Source organism: Juglans microcarpa x Juglans regia, chromosome 3D, assembly GCF_004785595.1.
Source record: "Juglans microcarpa x Juglans regia isolate MS1-56 chromosome 3D, Jm3101_v1.0, whole genome shotgun sequence".
In the NCBI taxonomy this organism is placed as follows: domain Eukaryota; kingdom Viridiplantae; phylum Streptophyta; class Magnoliopsida; order Fagales; family Juglandaceae; genus Juglans; species Juglans microcarpa x Juglans regia.
Window position 1 is genome coordinate 18,541,259 of NC_054598.1, and position 17,891 is coordinate 18,559,149.

At 37.0% G+C, this 17,891-nt stretch overlaps 1 long non-coding RNA gene across 1 annotated transcript in view; it reads left to right on the plus strand.

Annotated features, from left to right (window-relative positions):
- Positions 1–17,891, plus strand: part of LOC121255615 — a 75,355-nt gene continuing 57,464 nt past the window's right edge. Inside the window, exons 1-2 of the long non-coding RNA XR_005938811.1 lie at positions 1–41; positions 7,280–7,383. This is a non-coding gene — a long non-coding RNA (uncharacterized LOC121255615). The remainder of the gene's footprint in view (positions 42–7,279; positions 7,384–17,891) is intronic.

Here is a 17,891-nt window from a genome sequence, read left to right on the forward strand (position 1 = left end):
ATCTCATCTTCCTCTCTTGCTTGGTGTTTTTTTGTCTACAGGTATCTCTCTCTCTCTCTCATTTTACACCATGACTCCGAAACACAAGGTCTTCACAGTCGACACTCTCTCTTTCTCTCCAGTGCAGATTTTTTTAGTTGTGTGATTTTTTTTCTACTGCATTTTCATTAGCCCCTGAAGCTTTGTAACCATTGAAGCCACCACTGGTGACACAGTCATTCGCCGGTAACCCATTCTCATTCTCTGTTTCTCTCGCCCACACACACACATTCACTTCAAGTTATTTTATTTCACTTCAATGAAATTTCTTGGACAAGATTTCATTTTTGTAGTCTGTGGGTTTTCTTAGGGCCTTCTTTTTGTGTAAGCAAATACCATGTGTTGGAATGGTTTCTGAGTTTGGATTATTTGTGTGGGACGTGTAGGGAATTTTAATGGATACTGTGTTGTTAGTCTTTAATACTTAGTTTATAGATCTTATTTTTATGAATAGGTGACGAGACAGTTAGAGGTCGTTTCCAAGGTATAGATAATACACTGTAGGAGTCAGGTAAGTAGGGTTCCTATACTAAATTTGCATAAAAAGAAATGAACTGGGATTGGTTTGTAAAAAAAATGTGCATGTTTTAAAAGCGAAAAGGTGAAAAACAACCTCAGTATATGTTTTGCATTCAATCATCAGGCATGCACGAAAGAGAAAATAAATGTTTTCGACATGAATAGTGTAGACATGAGCAATATTTGACATGTTTCTGAAATGTGCAAAAAAGCGAATGTGAAAATTGAGATTTTTATACATGTGATAGAAATGTTTTTGGATCTGTTTTTTATCATCTTAAAATGATATGAATGTGTTCGGCACGTGATTTGATATGATATAGATATGAAAAACCTTTGGCATACTTATGTGTTTTGATTCTGACTTTGAATATGGTTCTGATATGATGATACTGGTTCACGTGTTATGGTTGGTGCCAACATGATATGATATTATATGAGTGCACCCACTTTGGAAACAAAGTGGTCTTTTATGTGTTCTTTCCTGTGTGCACACTTGGGGCTCTGAGATTGAAAAATGAGAAGTTTCACAATTTGATACTGTCTGGTCTGGCCACCAGGGATAGCACAACCCTACCATGAGGGTTAAACATGGTATATGATATGATACGATATGATATGATATGATAACATGAAGATGTTTAGTTTTGTTATGCCAAAGCATTCTTGATTATGAAAATGGTTTATGAATATGAAAAGATTGAAAAGTCGCTCTGATTTTCTGATAATATGTTTTGAGATGTTCATATGAAAATTAAATGTTTTGCTTCTGCATAGCAAACTTTCTAAAAATGGCTCATGTTTACACACTAGTATAGGTTTTCTGCTTACTGAGTTGTTGATAACTTACCTATTATCTTCATTATTTTTCAGATGATATTGATGACCTAGCTGGGGGTCAAGATTAGAAATTGGAAATTGACTAGATATGGATAGAAGGTCGAGTACCTAAGGGTACCATTGTTAGTAGAAGGGTTTGACTTGAGTATTTGAAGTTCTTTAATTTGGATCTATTGAGACTTAAGATGTATCAATTTATTACGTTGAGATTTAATTATGTTTTTGGTTGAGTAGCACTTATGGTTTTATCAGTTTGGTATGTTATGACTACCGGGAGATTGTGGACCCCTTGGTTTACAATTATTATAGTAATGACTTTGTGGAGTTTGTAATGTGTTTATTTAGAAGATATGAGATTTATTTTTGCTTATGAAGTCTTTGGAAATTTTTGATGTGTTGGGAGACATTTTTATAAGTGACAGGTAGTAATTCTCCAACCCAACCGGGTATGAGGCGTTTCATTTGCTATTAGAGACAGGTTTGAGGTTTTGCAGACTATAGTATGTGAGATTTCAAAGTATAGATAGTCTTTAAGAAATCATTTTCAGAATTGATGTGATAGTGGAGCGGACTAAAATGTTGAATTTTGTAGGTATTGGAAGTTTTAGCATTTGCAGACTTTAGGAATGATTTTGATGTGTAGGATTTTACGGATCTATGAGCTATGTTCTTGTTCATTGAGGTTGGTTTTGATTTTGGAGACTTCTTATATAGTTAGATGGGGTTAAAGTTTTAGATTTTGGAGATTGACCATTACTATTGTTGTGCGTACTTCTTTTCTCTTCATTATAGATACCTTTATAACTTTGAAGTATTATATATATGTTTTATTTTACGAGTATCACTAATTAATTATGTTTATATGAACTCTATAATTTTTTTGAAACGATTATTAAAAATCCAAGTTATTTATTCAGGATGCCGCCTTGTTGTCGAAAACGAAGTATGTCAGATCTGAAAGCAAACGAGAACGAAAGGGAAGCAAACCCAAGTGCTTCCGAAGTACTACGAGCAGCGGCACATCAATTAATAGATGATCTCGTGCAAAATCCCCCGGGTCGCCAAAGCAACTATAATGAAGGAGGCTGTACTATAGAACAATTCAATTGTATGCACCCTCTTTATTTGATGGGAGAGGCAAACCAATCCTGGCAGAGGATTGGATTCAGAATTTTGAGGAGATATTGTGGGTCCTAACTTGCACAGATGAACAGAAGGTGGCATACGCCATACTCAAGCTGACTAGGGTGGCGAAAGATGGTGGATTTTTGAAAGACCATTAGAGAAGCGGAAGGGATAGAAATAGTCAGTTGGTTGCATTTAAAGCAAATTTTTCTTGAACGCTTCTTCCCAAGCTCGGTCCGAGAGAACAAGGCTATGGAATTCGCCACCCTGGTACAAAGAACTATGATTGTACATCAGTATGCAGCTACATTTACTGAGTTATCCCGTTTTACTGTGTATCTGATTCTTGATGAGGAAAAAAAGCGCATAAATTAGAGCAAGGGCTGAATGAAAAACTTTATGAACGAGTAGTAGGCTTCCAGATTCGGAACTTTCAGAGTTGGTAAATAAGGCCATGGTTTTTGAACGAAACCTTCAAAGGAGCGCTGCATTGCATGATCATAGGAAAGGGACCACAACATCTAGGTATCATTTTGGCATAGACCAAGGATTGTGGAAAAAGAGGAATGAAGGTAGTAGCACGAGTAAGAGGCTAGTTCAGGGCACCCAACAAGCATATCAGTTTAGAACTTGCAACCGAGTACATGCCGAAGTATGCAAGATGGAGGTGGGACTATGCTTCCGTTGTGGCAAACCGGGTCACTATCTCAGGGATTGCCCATTGCAATTGGACAGCAACAAGCCACCACCACCCCGAGCAATAAGGACAGCGCGAGGCAACATCCAGCGTACTACTGCTCCTATACGAGTTTTTGCTCTAACACCTGGAGAGGCTGAGGATAGAAATGATGTGATCACTGGTATGACTTCTTTGTTTTGTTTTAAGATATTAATCTGTTGGTTGATGTTAAGACTTGGAAGTTTTAGTTCATGAATGATGTTTGATTGTGGCCACATGTACCCTTGCTTTGTTTTCTAATAATGCCACTGTGTTATTTGACTCGGGAGTGACACATTCTTTTGTTTCCATGACCTACTCTAGATTTTGCACTTTAGAAAAAGAAAAGTTAAAGCACAAGTTAGTGGTCGCGACCCCGACAAGAAATTCGATAGTCTGTGTTGACATTTTATCAGGGTGTCCTTCATCTATTGAGGGAAGATTAATGCCAGCAGATTTAATAGTATTTAACATGATTGGGTTTGATGTGATTTTGGGTATGGATTGGATGGCTTGCTACCACCCTAGTATTGATTGTTTTAAAAAAAAAAAAGTGGTTTTTAGACCCCCGAAAGAAAGTGCATTTCGATTCACAGGGTCGAAAGTGAGGTAGCATCCACCCATCATATCTACCATTCAGGTTGGAAAATTGTTACGTGATGGTTGTCTGGGATTCTTAGCATGCGTGGTAGAAGCACCAAAAGATAAGTTGAAGTTGAAGTTAGAGTAGATACCTGTTGTGAGTGAATATCCAGAGGTTTTCCCATAAAATTTATCTAAACTCCCGCCCGAACGGGAGGTAGAGTTTGCTATTGAATTAGTCTAGACACGACACCTCTTTCGAAAGCACCTTACTGGATGACACCGTCTGAATTAGTGGAACTCAAGGAGCAGTTACAAGATTTGTTGGACAAGGGTTTCATCAGGCCCCCTTGGGGAGCTCCAGTTCTCTTTGTGAAGAAGAAGAATGGATCGATGAGGATGTGTATTGATTATAGGGAACTTAATCAGCTGACCATAAAGAATAAGTACCCACTACCTCATATAAAAGATTTGTTTGATCAGCTCCAAGGTGCTCAGGTATTTTCAAAGATTGATCTCCGATCGGGTTACCAACAATTGAAGATCAGGAGGGTAGAAGACGTGGCTACGACGGCTTTTAGGACCCGATATGGCCATTATGAGTTTTTGATTATGCCTTTTAGCCTGACTAACGCCCTAGCAGTATTCATGGATTTGATGAACAGGGAGTTCCATGAATTTTTGGATAAGTTTGTGGTTGTTTTTATTGATGATATACTGATATACTCCAAAAGCAAGACTGAGCATGAAGAACATTTAAAGCTGGTACTTGCGACACTCAAAGATAAAAAGTTGTTTGCTAAATTGAAGAAGTGTGAATTTTGGCTTGATTCAATCGCATTTTTGGGGCATGTAGTTTCGAAAGATGGCATTTAAGTGGACCTGAAAAAAGTGGAAGCAGTAGCTAATTGGTCGGCACCGAAGAATGTTCATGAGGTTAGAAGTTTCTTGGGATTTGCAGGTTATTATCGTCGATTCATTGATGGTTTCTCCAAGATAGCAGTTCCTTTCACTGCACTCACCAGAAAAAATAATAAGTTTGAATGGATAGCAAAGTGTGAAGAAAGCTTCTTGGAGTTGAAACATAGATTAGTGAAAGCTCCGGTGTTAACAGTCCCCACTGCTAGACGTGGATTTGTAGTTTATAGCGATGCATCAAGGCTTGGATTGGGGTGCGTACTGATGCAACATGGGAAGGTTATAGCATATGCCTCACGCCAACTAAAAGTGTATGAGCAAAATTATTCCATGCATGATCTGGAACTTGCAGCAGTCAGTTTTGCACTTAAGATATGGAGACACTATCTGTATGGGGAAAAGTGCAACATTTATACGGATCATAAGAGTTTGAAATATTTCTTCACCCAAAAGGAATTAAATATGAGGCAGAGGAGATGCCTTGAGTTGATCAAGGATTATGATTGCACCATCAATTATCACCCAGGCAAAGCTAATGTTGTACCGACGCCTTAAGTAGGAAGTCAATGGGGACAGTTGCAGCACTTACCACTCAACATAAGTTGTTAATGGACTTAGAAAGAGCCGGTATTGAGGTCATCACTAGTGATACAAGTATTTTCATGGCTAGTTTGGTAGTTCAACCAGCCTTGATAGATAGAATCAAAGTTGCTTAAAAAGTGGATTTAGGGTTGGTGAAGCTAGTGGAAGAAGTCGGGAACCGGAAAAAATCTGACTTTAGCGTTTCCATGGATGGAGTTTTAAGGTTTAGAGGTAGATTGTGCGTACCAGCTAATGATGAACTGAAAAAGGGTAATTCTTGAAGAAGCACACCGTTCTTTATACACAGTTCACCCAGGGAGTACCAAGATGTATCAGGACTTGAGAGAGTCTTTCTGGTGGAATGGTATGAAAAGAGAAATTGCTAAATTTGTGGAACAGTGCCTAACTTGCCAACAAGTGAAGGCGGAGCATCAGAGACCAGCGGGATTATTACAACCACTCCAAATTCCAAAGTGGAAGTGGTAGCATATCTCCATGGACTTTGTGACAGGCCTCTCAAGGACTTTGAGCAGACAAGTTGCTATATGGGTGATCGTGGATTGCTTAACAAAGATTGCTCGTTTTTTGCCCATTAAAGCTTCTCATAAACTAGAGAAACTAGCCGAGCTGTATGTGCGAGAGATAGTGAGGTTGCATGGGGTACCGGTATCCATTGTGTCGGATAGAGATCCTCGTTTCACTTTCAAGTTTTGGCGAAGCTTGCAAGAGGCAATGGGTACTAAGTTAAGTTTCAGTACTGCTTTTCACCCTCAGATAGATGGACAGTCAGAAAGGACTATTCAAATCTTAGAAGACATGTTGAGGGCATGTGTGATGGATTTTAAGGGAACTTGGATGTGACATTTACCATTGGTCAAATTTGCTTATAATAATAGTTTTCAGGCTAGCATTGGGATGACACCCTACGAGGTTTTGTATGGCAGACGGTGTAGATCTCCACTATATTGGAATGAAGTAGGTGAAATGAAACTTTTGGGGCTAGAGATTATTCAATAGACCACAGAGAAGATAAATACCATTCGGGCTAGAATGAAAGCAACTCAGAGCCGACAAAAAAGTTATGCAGATAAACGTCATCGCCAATTAATGTTTGAGGTTGGAGATAAAGTATTTTTGAGGATAGCACCAATGAAAGGAGTTATGAGATTCGGAAAGAAGGGTAAGTTGAGCTCAAGATATATTGGACCGTTTGACATTCTTGATCAGATTGGACCAGTGGCTTACAGGGTGGCTTTACCCCCAGGTGTGCATAACGTGTTTCATGTGTCTATGTTGAGAAAGTATATCCATGACCCCACCCATGTTATAGATCATGAACCACTTCAGATTCAAGAGAATATGACCTACACCGAGGAACTAGTACGGATTTTGGACATGAAAGAACAAGTGTTACAGACTCAAACTATTCATTTGGTTTAAGTGTTATGGAATAATCATGCTATTAACGAAGCGTCTTGAAAATTCAAGGAAGAGATGCGAGTTAAGTACCCTCACTTGTTCGATGAGAATTTTGATAGCTTGAGCAAATTCTGAGGACGAAATTTTTTGTAAGGGGGGAGGATATGAAGCCCAGGCCAGTGGCCCAGCTAGCTGAAGCCCAACCCGAAGACCCTCAAAACGGCACCGTTTTAGTAGGTTAGTCATCCCCTTTCTTTTCCTTCCCCCACCCCCCAACGGTTTCCCCCATTTTCTTTTCCTCTCCTCTGTTTTTACCGAAAACTGCTCCTCTAATCTTATTCTCTCTACTCGGCAGTTCAGTTTTTTCCTTGTGGTTGGTTTTTCTTTTTAAAGCTTTAGCTCTCTCAATAGACTCATCTCCTCTTCCTCTCTCACTTGGTGTTCTTTTCTCTACAAGTATCTCTCTCTCTCTCTCTCATTTTACACCTTGACTCCGAAACACAAGGCCTTCACAGTTGACACTCTCTTTCTCTCCAGTGCAGATTTCTTTTGTTGTGTGATTTTTTTTGTGCTGCATTTTCGTTAGTCCCTGAAGCCTTGTAACCATCGAAGCCCACCACTTGTGACACTGTCGTTCGCCAGTAACCCATTCTCATTCTCTGTTTCTCTCACCCACACACACACATTCACTTCAAGTTATTTTATTTCACTCCAATTGTAACGCCCCGATCCCGAAGGTCTAGAGAGTTAGCTCTTAATACTTAACATCAAACTTCAAAAACACAACTATAAAATCCAGAAAACTCCATAAATGTTAATCCATTTAATCAACCCAAATATCTATGTTCCTTCATGGGGACAACCAATAAATTCTCAATAACATAAATTAAAAATTCTCCAAAACTCGAAAATGTCCTTAACTCATCAAATCAAAATAACCAAAAATAAATAAGTTTTCTAACTACGACTCTCAAATAAGCGCTTCTACCCTCGGGCACTTATTCCATTACGGACGTCACACCTTACTAAAACTTCCAACTCTTGTTCTCCAACTGAACCATCAAAATTATTTGAAAAATAATTGGAGATAAGGGGTGAGTTATCAACAACTCAGTAAGCAGAGAACATATACTAGTGTGTAAACATGAGCATTTACAGAGATCAGAATGCAGAATAAAACATTTTCATTTTCAGAGTACGGAAACAAAACATATTATCAAAATATTAGAGCGAAGATTCAGAAACAATTTCATTCAAAAATATCCTTTGGCATAGCATAAATGATCATCATCATCATCAGAACATCATATCAGAACAAAAGCCATGTATAACCCCCGTGGTAGGGTTGAGCGTCTGTGGATAACCAGGCAAAAAAAAATCACACTGTCACCAAGGTATACACTCAAAACAGAGACCACTACTATAACCCGTGGCAGGGCTGCATCCACTATTATAACCCGTGATTGGGCCGTATCCACTATTATTACCCGTGGTTGGGCCGTATCCACTATTATAACCCATGACAGGGCCGTAACTGAACAGAGTAGAAACATAATCAAATTCAGAATCAAAAAGTCATGCCAAAGGTTTTCAAAAATCACGATTTATTCAAACAGAGTACTGAACAAAATCATATCATCTTCGTAATCAAAGAAGATCCAAAGAATATTTACATAATTATGCACAAATTTTCATATTCGCTCTTTTTGCATAGATCATAAATAGAATGTCAAAAATAAGCTCATGTCTACACTAGTCATGATAGAAAATACTTTCTTCTTAAACAGCATCTCATGAATAATGCAGAACAAATAACTGAGGTAGTTCAAATTTCTTTTCATAACCAAATATGTATATTTTCCAAAAAGTTAACCTTAGCTCATTTTATTTTAATGCAAAATCTAGCATAGGAACCTCGCTTACATGAACTTCTTAGCTTTTCAAAAATTTCCTCAAAAATGCCGAACAAATATTAATCGTCACCTATAATATAATCATGTAATTTTCATAAATTTCCAATCGAGCACGTATTTCGATATTTAAGTTTAAAATGCTAAAATAACTTATTTTAATTCTTCAAAAACCTAAATTCACGTAATCCTAAAATATCGTCACAATTCTAAATTCATCAATGTCCAATTAATGTCCGACTAAAACACAAAAATCTAACTTATTTAACAATGAAATCAAATCATAAATACTAGATCATATCTAAAGTGCAGAAATAAAAATTTAAACCGTTATCGTTTTACTCTTAAAATTAAATCTCTACTTAAAAAAAAAAGCATGTTAACATTACTTAAAAGTTTTCTGTAAACATTAATAGAATTGAGTCTATTAGTATATATTAAAAGTTTTTAAAACATACCAACACATCTTACTCGAAGGGTAAATAATGTAATTAAAATACTTGTTTTCATTTTAACCTAAAGGCATGCATCACATCCTACGCGTGTAAACCATCCTATTAACATTGTAAAAAAAACATAGACTAGTAATCACACAAAGGCTCACCGAAAGAGGAGGGAAATGTGTGAAGGAGCAATGGCTGGGCGATGGATGACAGTGGTCACGACGACGGGGCACTGAGAGAGAGAGAGATGAGTGAGAGAAACTCACAGTGAGAGAGTGAGGGAGAGACTGAGAGAAAAGAGAAAATAAAATTAAAAAAAAAACGGCATGAGCTTACCGGGGCCTGAGGTGGCGTGCAGCAGACCAAAGGCTAGGCGGAGGTCGACAATGGTGAGCTTGATGGCTGGGCAGTGATATTGCTTGAGGCAGAGGCAACTGGCGTGGAGGAGTTGCTATATGGATTGCTCTATTTTTGGTTGTGAAAAATAGAGGTTCACCGTGTGACTGCAGGTGACGTGGTGACTTCCTTGCACGGTGGTTACAAGGCTAGATACAGTGGCTGGCCAGTGGTCGACGGTGGTGAGCTCGGGGTTGGGCACCGTGTGGTGGCTTCAAACGAAAGAGCACTGGGCTGATGTTGCTCTGTTTTCAGGGCTAAAACAAAGGTCTACGAGCGATGGGTGTGGGGATGCCGTGGGTATGGAGAAAAGGGTGGCTGGTCGTGACGGTTCACTGCTGTTGTTGGATGAGGACTAGAGGTTGTTGGTGCGTCGAGAAGGGGTGGTAACCTAGTCTAGGGTTGCAGGTGGTCGAAGTAGAACGAGGCTTTGCGTGAACTGTTCGTGAAGTGAAAAAAACTTATGAATAAATAGTGATATCGTTAACCCTAGCGGAATAGACGTGCATGCAAAGGATACGAACATGCACGTCGTGGGTTCTGGTACAATATCTTACGGCTTGGGCTGTTTGGCCACTTCAAAAAAAAAAATTTGGCTCCCGACATAGTGAATAAAGAATAATAAATGGGCTCTTTCATATGTCAAACCCAAAAAAATAAATATTTAGAGAGTGGACTTAGTGCTTTGGCCCGGATGTTACATCAATGAAATTTCTAGGACATGATTTCATTTTGTGTAGTCTGTGGGTTTTCTTTGGGCATTCTTTTTGTGTAAGCAAACACTATTTATTAGAATGGTTTCTGAGTTTGGATTATTTGGGTCGGACGTGCAGTGAATTTTAATGGATACTCGGGATTGTGTTGTGGTTGTTTTTGTACTATTCGGATTTTATACGACTGTTGGAGTGGTGCGTAAATCATTTGGAGGTACATTATTGCTGATTTGGTTGAGTTGTTGGTGGTTGCTTGGAGTTAGGGGCCATTGGAGGGGATTGATATATTGATTATTTGAGTTTGATGTTGGCTTCGATGAGTGTAAAGGTCAATATTGAAATTGGTATATGGTATTTTGGGTTAAATTGTGGGCTGTCCAAGTGATTATATGACTGTTTGAGTTGAGTCAAATTTGCTAAAATATGGTTTAGAATTTGGGTCTTACATTTTTAGATCGAAATTGTGTTGTTGGTCTTTAATACTTAGTTTGTATATTTTATTTTTATGAATAGGTGACGAGATGGTTAGAGGTCATTTTCAAGGCATAGATAATACGCTGCAGGAGTTTGGTAAGCGGGGTTCCTATAATAAATTTGCATAAAAAGAAATGAGCTGAAGTTGGTTTGTAAAAAAAAAAAAAATGTGCATGTTTTAAAAGGGAAAAGGTGAAAAACAACCTTAATATATGTTTTGCATTCACTCACAAAATATGTACGAAAGAGAAAAGAAATGCTTTTGAAATGAATAGTGTAGACATGATTAATATTTAACATGTTTCTGAAATATGCAAAAGACCGAATATGAAAATTGAGATCTTTATACATGTGATATGAAATGTTTTTGGATTTGTTTTTTATCATCTTAAAATGATATGAATGTGTTCGGCACATGATTTGAAATGATATAGATATGAAAAACCTTTTGCATACTTATTTGTGTTGATTCTGATTCTGATTCTGAATATAGCTATGATATGATGATATTGGTTCACGTGATATGGTTGGTACCAACATGATATGATATTATATGAGTGCACCAACTTTGGAAACAAAGTAGTCTTTTATGTGTTCTTTCCTGTGTGCACACTCAAGGCTCCGAGATTGAAAAATGGGAAGTTTCACAATATGATACTGACTGGTTTGGCCACCGGGAATAGTACAACCCTACCATAGGGGTTAAACATGGTATATGATATGATACGATACGATATGATATGATAAGATGAAGATGTTCTATTATGTTATGCCAAAACGTTCTTGAATATGAAAATGGTTTACGAATATAAAAAGATTGAAAAGTCGCTCTGATTTTTTGATAATACGGTTTGAGATGTGCATATGAAAATGAAATGTTTTGCTTCTGCATTCCAAACTTTCTAAAAAGGGCTCATGTTTACATACTAGTATAGATTTTTTGCTTACTGAGTTGTTGATAACTCACCCCTTATCTTCATTATTTTTCAAATGATATTGTTGACCTAGCTGGGGGTCAGGAATAGAAATTGAAACTTGACTAGATATGGATAGAAGGTCAAGTACCTAAGGGTACCATTGTTAGTAGAAGGGTTTGACTTGAGTATTTGAAGTTCTTTATGTTATTTGGCTCTATTGAGACTTAAGATGTATCAGTTTATTACGTTGAGATTTAATTATGTTTTTGGTTTAGTAGGACTAATGGTTTTATCAGTTTGGTATGTTATGACTATCGGGAGATTGTGGACTCCTTGGTTTACTATTATTGCAGTAATAACTTTGTGGAGTTTGTAATGTGTTTATTTAGAAGATATGAGATTTATTTTTGCTTATGAAGTCTTTGGAGATTTTTAGATGTGTTGGGAGACATGTTTATAAGTGACAGGTAGTAATTCTCCAACCTACCTGGGTATGAGGCGCTTCATTTGCTATTAGAGACATGTTTGAGATTTTGCAGACTATAGTATGTGAGATTTCGGAGTATAGATAGTCTTTAAGAAATCATTTTCAGAATTGATGTGATAGTGGAGCGGACTAAATGGTTGAATTTTGTAGGTATTGGAAGGTTTAGCATTTGCAGACTTTAGGAATGATTTTGATGTGTAGGATTTTACGGATCTATGAGCTAAGTTCTTGTTGATTGAGGTTGGTTTTGATTCTGGAGACTTCTTATATAGTTAGATGGGGTTAAAGTTTTAGATTTTGGAGATTGACCATTACTATTGTTGTGCGTACTTCTTTTCTCTTTATTATAGGTACCTTTATAACTTTGAAGTATTATATATATGTTTTATTTTACGAGTACCACTAATTAATTATGTTTATATGAACTCTATAATTTTTTTGAAACGATTATTAAAAATCCAAGTTATTTATTCAGGAACTAATGAATAAAACTAGATATTAGATATAATATCTAATAATCTAGTATTATTCGAGTATTATCCAGACTTATATCTAATATCTAGTATTTATTCATTAGTATTATTCATTATGTTTCAAATTAATGGAAAGAAGAAATGGTTTTATATTGATATCTCTGTAACTAATGAATAATACTAGATATTAGATATAAGTCTGCATAATTGATGCCGGACAGAATAACGATTATTCTGCAGGCTAGTTTCAACAGATAATTCACAGGAAAGAAAACAAGAGAATCGCCCAAAAACACAAAGAAAACGTCTCTGATGCTCAATTCAATTATCAATATTCAAAAGTGACCAAATCAACCCTCAAACCGGGTTGTAATAGCTGAAAATCGACTGTATTGGAATTTTTCCAAAAATAGCAAAATCCCAATAATCATGCCAAAATCAAACACGTAAATAAAAAAGTAATTTGCTAAAAATCTAGCCTAAATCGAGTTTAGAATCACTTCCAAAACAGTAAATCAAATATTACCATAAAAGAAAACAAATAACTAAAAATAGGAAATTGAAGGGGAAAACAGTAGAATTTGGCTTCAAAAATGATGCACACCGAGCATAGCTCAGTACCCACAACGTGCGTGCCGAAAAGAGCTTTCCGAATTGATGTCATATGGGCGATTCTGATACCCATAGCCAAAGTTATGGCCAAAATATAGAGACGTGCCCAAAACTAACCCAATCAAAAAAAGATCATGATTTCCTGCACTCTTTGCGCTAATCTGCCACCTCTAGGTATTTTAGTGCAGTCAAAGTGCAGTCTGACTACTCAGGATCATTTGACTCAAATCCTCATGCATCAATAATGCAAGCCTGAAGCTCTTTGAAAAAGAGATTAGGTCCACCAAATAAAAGTGATCACCTATCTTTAATTGGTCTCACTTTGTTTTTTTTTTTTTTTAAGGGCTTATCTTGAATTTGCACGCTTGGGCATGATATAGTGGAGAAGTTAGTCTTTTATACTTGATTACAGTTCCTCGGAAATGTTGAGTACTTAAAAATTCAGGAGAAGATATCATATCAAAATTATTACTTCCACTAACAACAAACTTACTATTTAGGGATGAAATTTTACATCTCAGAAAATCTCAATTTCATCTCTAAAAATGTTTTGAGATGAAATTCTTTTCTTGCTAATTTGTCTAAAATTAAAATCTGTCACAAAAAGTTTTTTGGGAGTCTCAAAAAATATTTTTTAAGACAGAAAAATTTCATTTATGTCCGAAAGTGTTCGAACAGAATTTTTTTCGTTCTTATGAGAATTTGACGAAAACTACACATACATATATAGAAGGCTAAAGCATATCGCAAATAAATGGGTCATGTGATGTTGGCATGCCAAAGAGTAGAAAAGTGCACCGGATCATAATTGTCAACCAAGGAAAATGACAAAGTGGGAACAGAAGCAAATGAAAGTTCATATACAAAATTGATATGACCCTGTATGTAGTGTTCATTTGAATTAGCGGGAGTGATATATTAATTTCAAAATCGGATTATTCTATTTTAATTATCAAATTGCGGATAAAGTGGTAATCATCTTGATAACTACTTACTAAAGTGTCTCCTAACAAAGAAGATGAGCTATTTTTGTGCGTTGTGGGGTTTCTTAAATACCATATTTGATCTTAGACTCATGATCAAACACGATTAGATTGTTTAAATGTCATATTTTCTTAGATTTTGGTTGCTAATGCTTTGAAATGAGTTTATGTATGAGAGCCATCTTCAATATTTATCTTTGCCCATATAAATGTGATTCCATGGGTTTATATAAGCATGCAATTAATTAGAGATCATATTTTCTTAATTTCGAATATTTTTTTGGAGGCCACATTGTGACAAGTATTGAGGCAATTTTCTATCAATCCGACGCTACCACAGACTCCATCGCATGCCACTTGCAAATTGATAGAAAACACTAGGTGATCCTAGTGGGGGATCCTCTGATGCCTAAGTTAGATATGATTCTAGGCAGTTTGTAAAGAATGCATAATCTATCTTTTGAGTTTACTTGGATGAGTATTTATAGAGAATAAATTATGTATCTTGGAGAAAGTATCATGTCAGAATATTTTTCTCATGGAAAGTGTCATCTATGAGCATAGGTCCCTCAATAGTGGGTGTCGTGCCGAGCAGGCCTCCTTGCGAGGAATGTCCTACCTAAACACATCTCTAGTTCACTAAACAACATATTTTGTTTGTTGCCCAATTGTATTTTGCTAACTTTGCTTCTGCTGATCAAGACGAGGATTCGAGTTCCAGAATTGGTTTGACTAAGGAGCAATATCAACAATTGCTCCATCTGATGCAGCCAAAAGAGACTCCAATGATGCCTTCATCCTCTACCAACTCAGCCAAGACAGCTTCTCATTCTTTTGCTAATGCAGTGAAGGCAACAATAATGTCTTGTATTTTTACACAGTATTCTATTTCTCTTCAAAGCTCCGTAATATCTGCAGAAACTCTTTGGATAATTGACACAGGTGATACAGACCATATAGGCACAAGCATCACTCCTTGGATAAATGTCTGTAGCATTTCCCTTTTAGCAAGCATCACTAATAAAGTTTCTTACTTTGGCAAAAATGTCAAATGGTGATGAGGCACCTATCACACACAGGCACAATCAAGCTTGGAAACCAAATGTCCTATGTGTACCATCTTTTACATTCAACTTGATTTTAGCTAAAAGGATTGCAAACTCACTTGCTTGTTGTCTTGTTTTCTTTTCTGAATCATGTTTCCTTTAGGACCTTTTATCTTGGACAACGATTGGGAAGGATGAGAGGCATGGACTCAATCATCTACAGCAAACTGAAGTGTCTCCAACTGCTCTTTTTGACTACCTTACCAAGCTTTCAGATAAAATTACTTTTGCTTCAGCATCTATTTTTAGCAGCTCTTCTCTGCCAAATCTTTGGCACTATAGACTTTGCCACACCTCTTTCTCTAGGATATCTCTAATTAAAGATCTTGTTGTAAGCACTGAAATTTCTAATATGAATGAGACTCCTTGTTGCATTTGTCCAATGGCCAAACAACATCGACTTCCATTTCCTTTTTGAAATTATTATGTGTGATATATGGGGACCCTATTTCTGTTGCTACCCATGATGTATCCAAGTATTTTCTTACTATTGTTGACCATTTTTCTCGAAGTACTTGGATCTATCTTCTTAAAACAAAATCTCAAACTCGGCCTTGCATAGAATCCTTTTGCAATCTTGTTGAGAATTAGTTTAGTGTTCAAGTTAAGACCCTAAGAAGTGACAATGGTGCAGAATTTGATATGAAAGAATTCTTTAGCCAAAAGGGCATTATTCATCAAACAAGTTGCATTGAAACCCCACAACAGTATGCCATTGTAGAACGTAAGCACCAGCACCTCTTAAATATTGCAAGAGCCCTCGGATTTCAAGCTAGCCTTCCTTTAAGATATTGGAATAAATGTGTCTTAACTGCTGCATATATTTTGAATAGAATACCTTCTCCTTTGCTGCACAACTAAACCCCTTATGAGTTACTTTTTAAGAGCAAACCCAACTATAGTCATATGAAAGTCTCTAGATGTTTGTGTTTTGCATCAACAATTTCACATGGTCACACCAAATTTGATTCAACAACTAGAAAATGTGTCTTTCTTGGCTATCATTTCGGTATAAAGGGCTATAAATTGCTTGGCCTTGATTATGAGACTATTTTTATCTCAAGAGATGTGGTTTTTCATGAAAGGTCAGGCTAGTGGCCAAAGGTTACACACAACAGGAGGGAATTGATAATCACGAGACCTTTTCCCCTGTGACCAAGATGGTCACAGTTAGATGTCTTCCAGCTCTTGCAGCCATGAAGAGTTAGAGGGAGAAATATACATGTGTAAGCCACCTGGCTATACCAAAGAGAAACCTGGACATGTTTGCAAACTTCTTAAGAGTCTGTATGGTCTTAAACAAGCATCTCGACAATGGCATGCTAAATTTTCAAATTCTATCATTCAGTATGGTTTTCAACAATCTAAATCAGATTATAGCCTCTTCACAATGTTTAATGGAGATGTATTCATAGCCTTGTTGGTTTATGTAGATGATTTAGTTGTTGCTAGCAACTCTCTTGATTGCATCAGTTCTCTCAAAAGATTCTTAAACACTCAATTCAAAATTAAAGATCTTGGTTCACTTTGTTATTTCCTTGGTATTGAAGTGGCCAGATCTACTCAAGGGATCCATTTATGTCAAAGGAAGTATGCCCTTGGCATTTTATCAAACTCGGGAACTCTTGGATCCAAAGCTGCCAAACTTCCCATGGATGAAAACTTAAAACTTAGCAAAGATTCAGGTTCCCCTCTTCAAGATCCAAGCATTTACAGAAGACTTGTTGGAAGGCTCTTGTATTTAACCTTCACTAGGCTTGATATCAATTTTTTTAGTACAAGTTCTAAGTCAGTTCATGTCTCAGCCTACTGATGCTCATCTATATGCTGCACATAAGGTCATAAAATATTTAAAAGGCAATCCAGGTCAAGGGCTCTTGCTGTCCTCTTCCTCTTCTCTACAATTGCAAAGGTACTATGATTCAGATTAGGTTTCATGTCCTGATACTCGATGGTCAATTACAAGTTTTTGTATTTTTCTTAGGAATTCACTTGTCTCTTGGAAGTCTAAAAAGCAATCTGTTGTCTCTCATTCATCAGTAGAGGCTGAGTATCGAGCCATGGCAGCAACATGTTGTGAATTTACTTGGATCAAACAACTTCTAGTTGATCTCCACATCTCACATCCAAGTGCTGCCATTCTTCACTGTGACAACATACTCAGCCATGGCAGCAACATGTTGTGAATTTACTTGGATCAAACAACTTCTAGTTGATCTCCACATCTCACATCCAAGTGCTGCCATTCTTCACTGTGACAACCAAGCAGCCCTACATATTGCTACCAGCCCAGTTTTTCATGAGCATACTAAACACATTGAAGTTGATTGCCACCTTATTCGAAATAAAATTCAAGAAGAAAGCATTGTGACTGCATATGTTCCTACTCACTCTCAATTGGCTGATATTTTTACAAAGGCACTCTCCTCTATTGAGCATCAATACTCATCCTTCCAAGATGGGAATAGTCAATCTCTATTCTCCATCTTGCGGGGGGTATTGGAAAATGATGGTGATAATCATCCTCCTCTCCATGATCACGAGCTGGTGTATAATGATGAAGCTAATTTACATAATGACCCTCAACTCAGCTCACATAAGAAAAGCTAGCTGAAGAGCTTTTATGTAGTTTTGT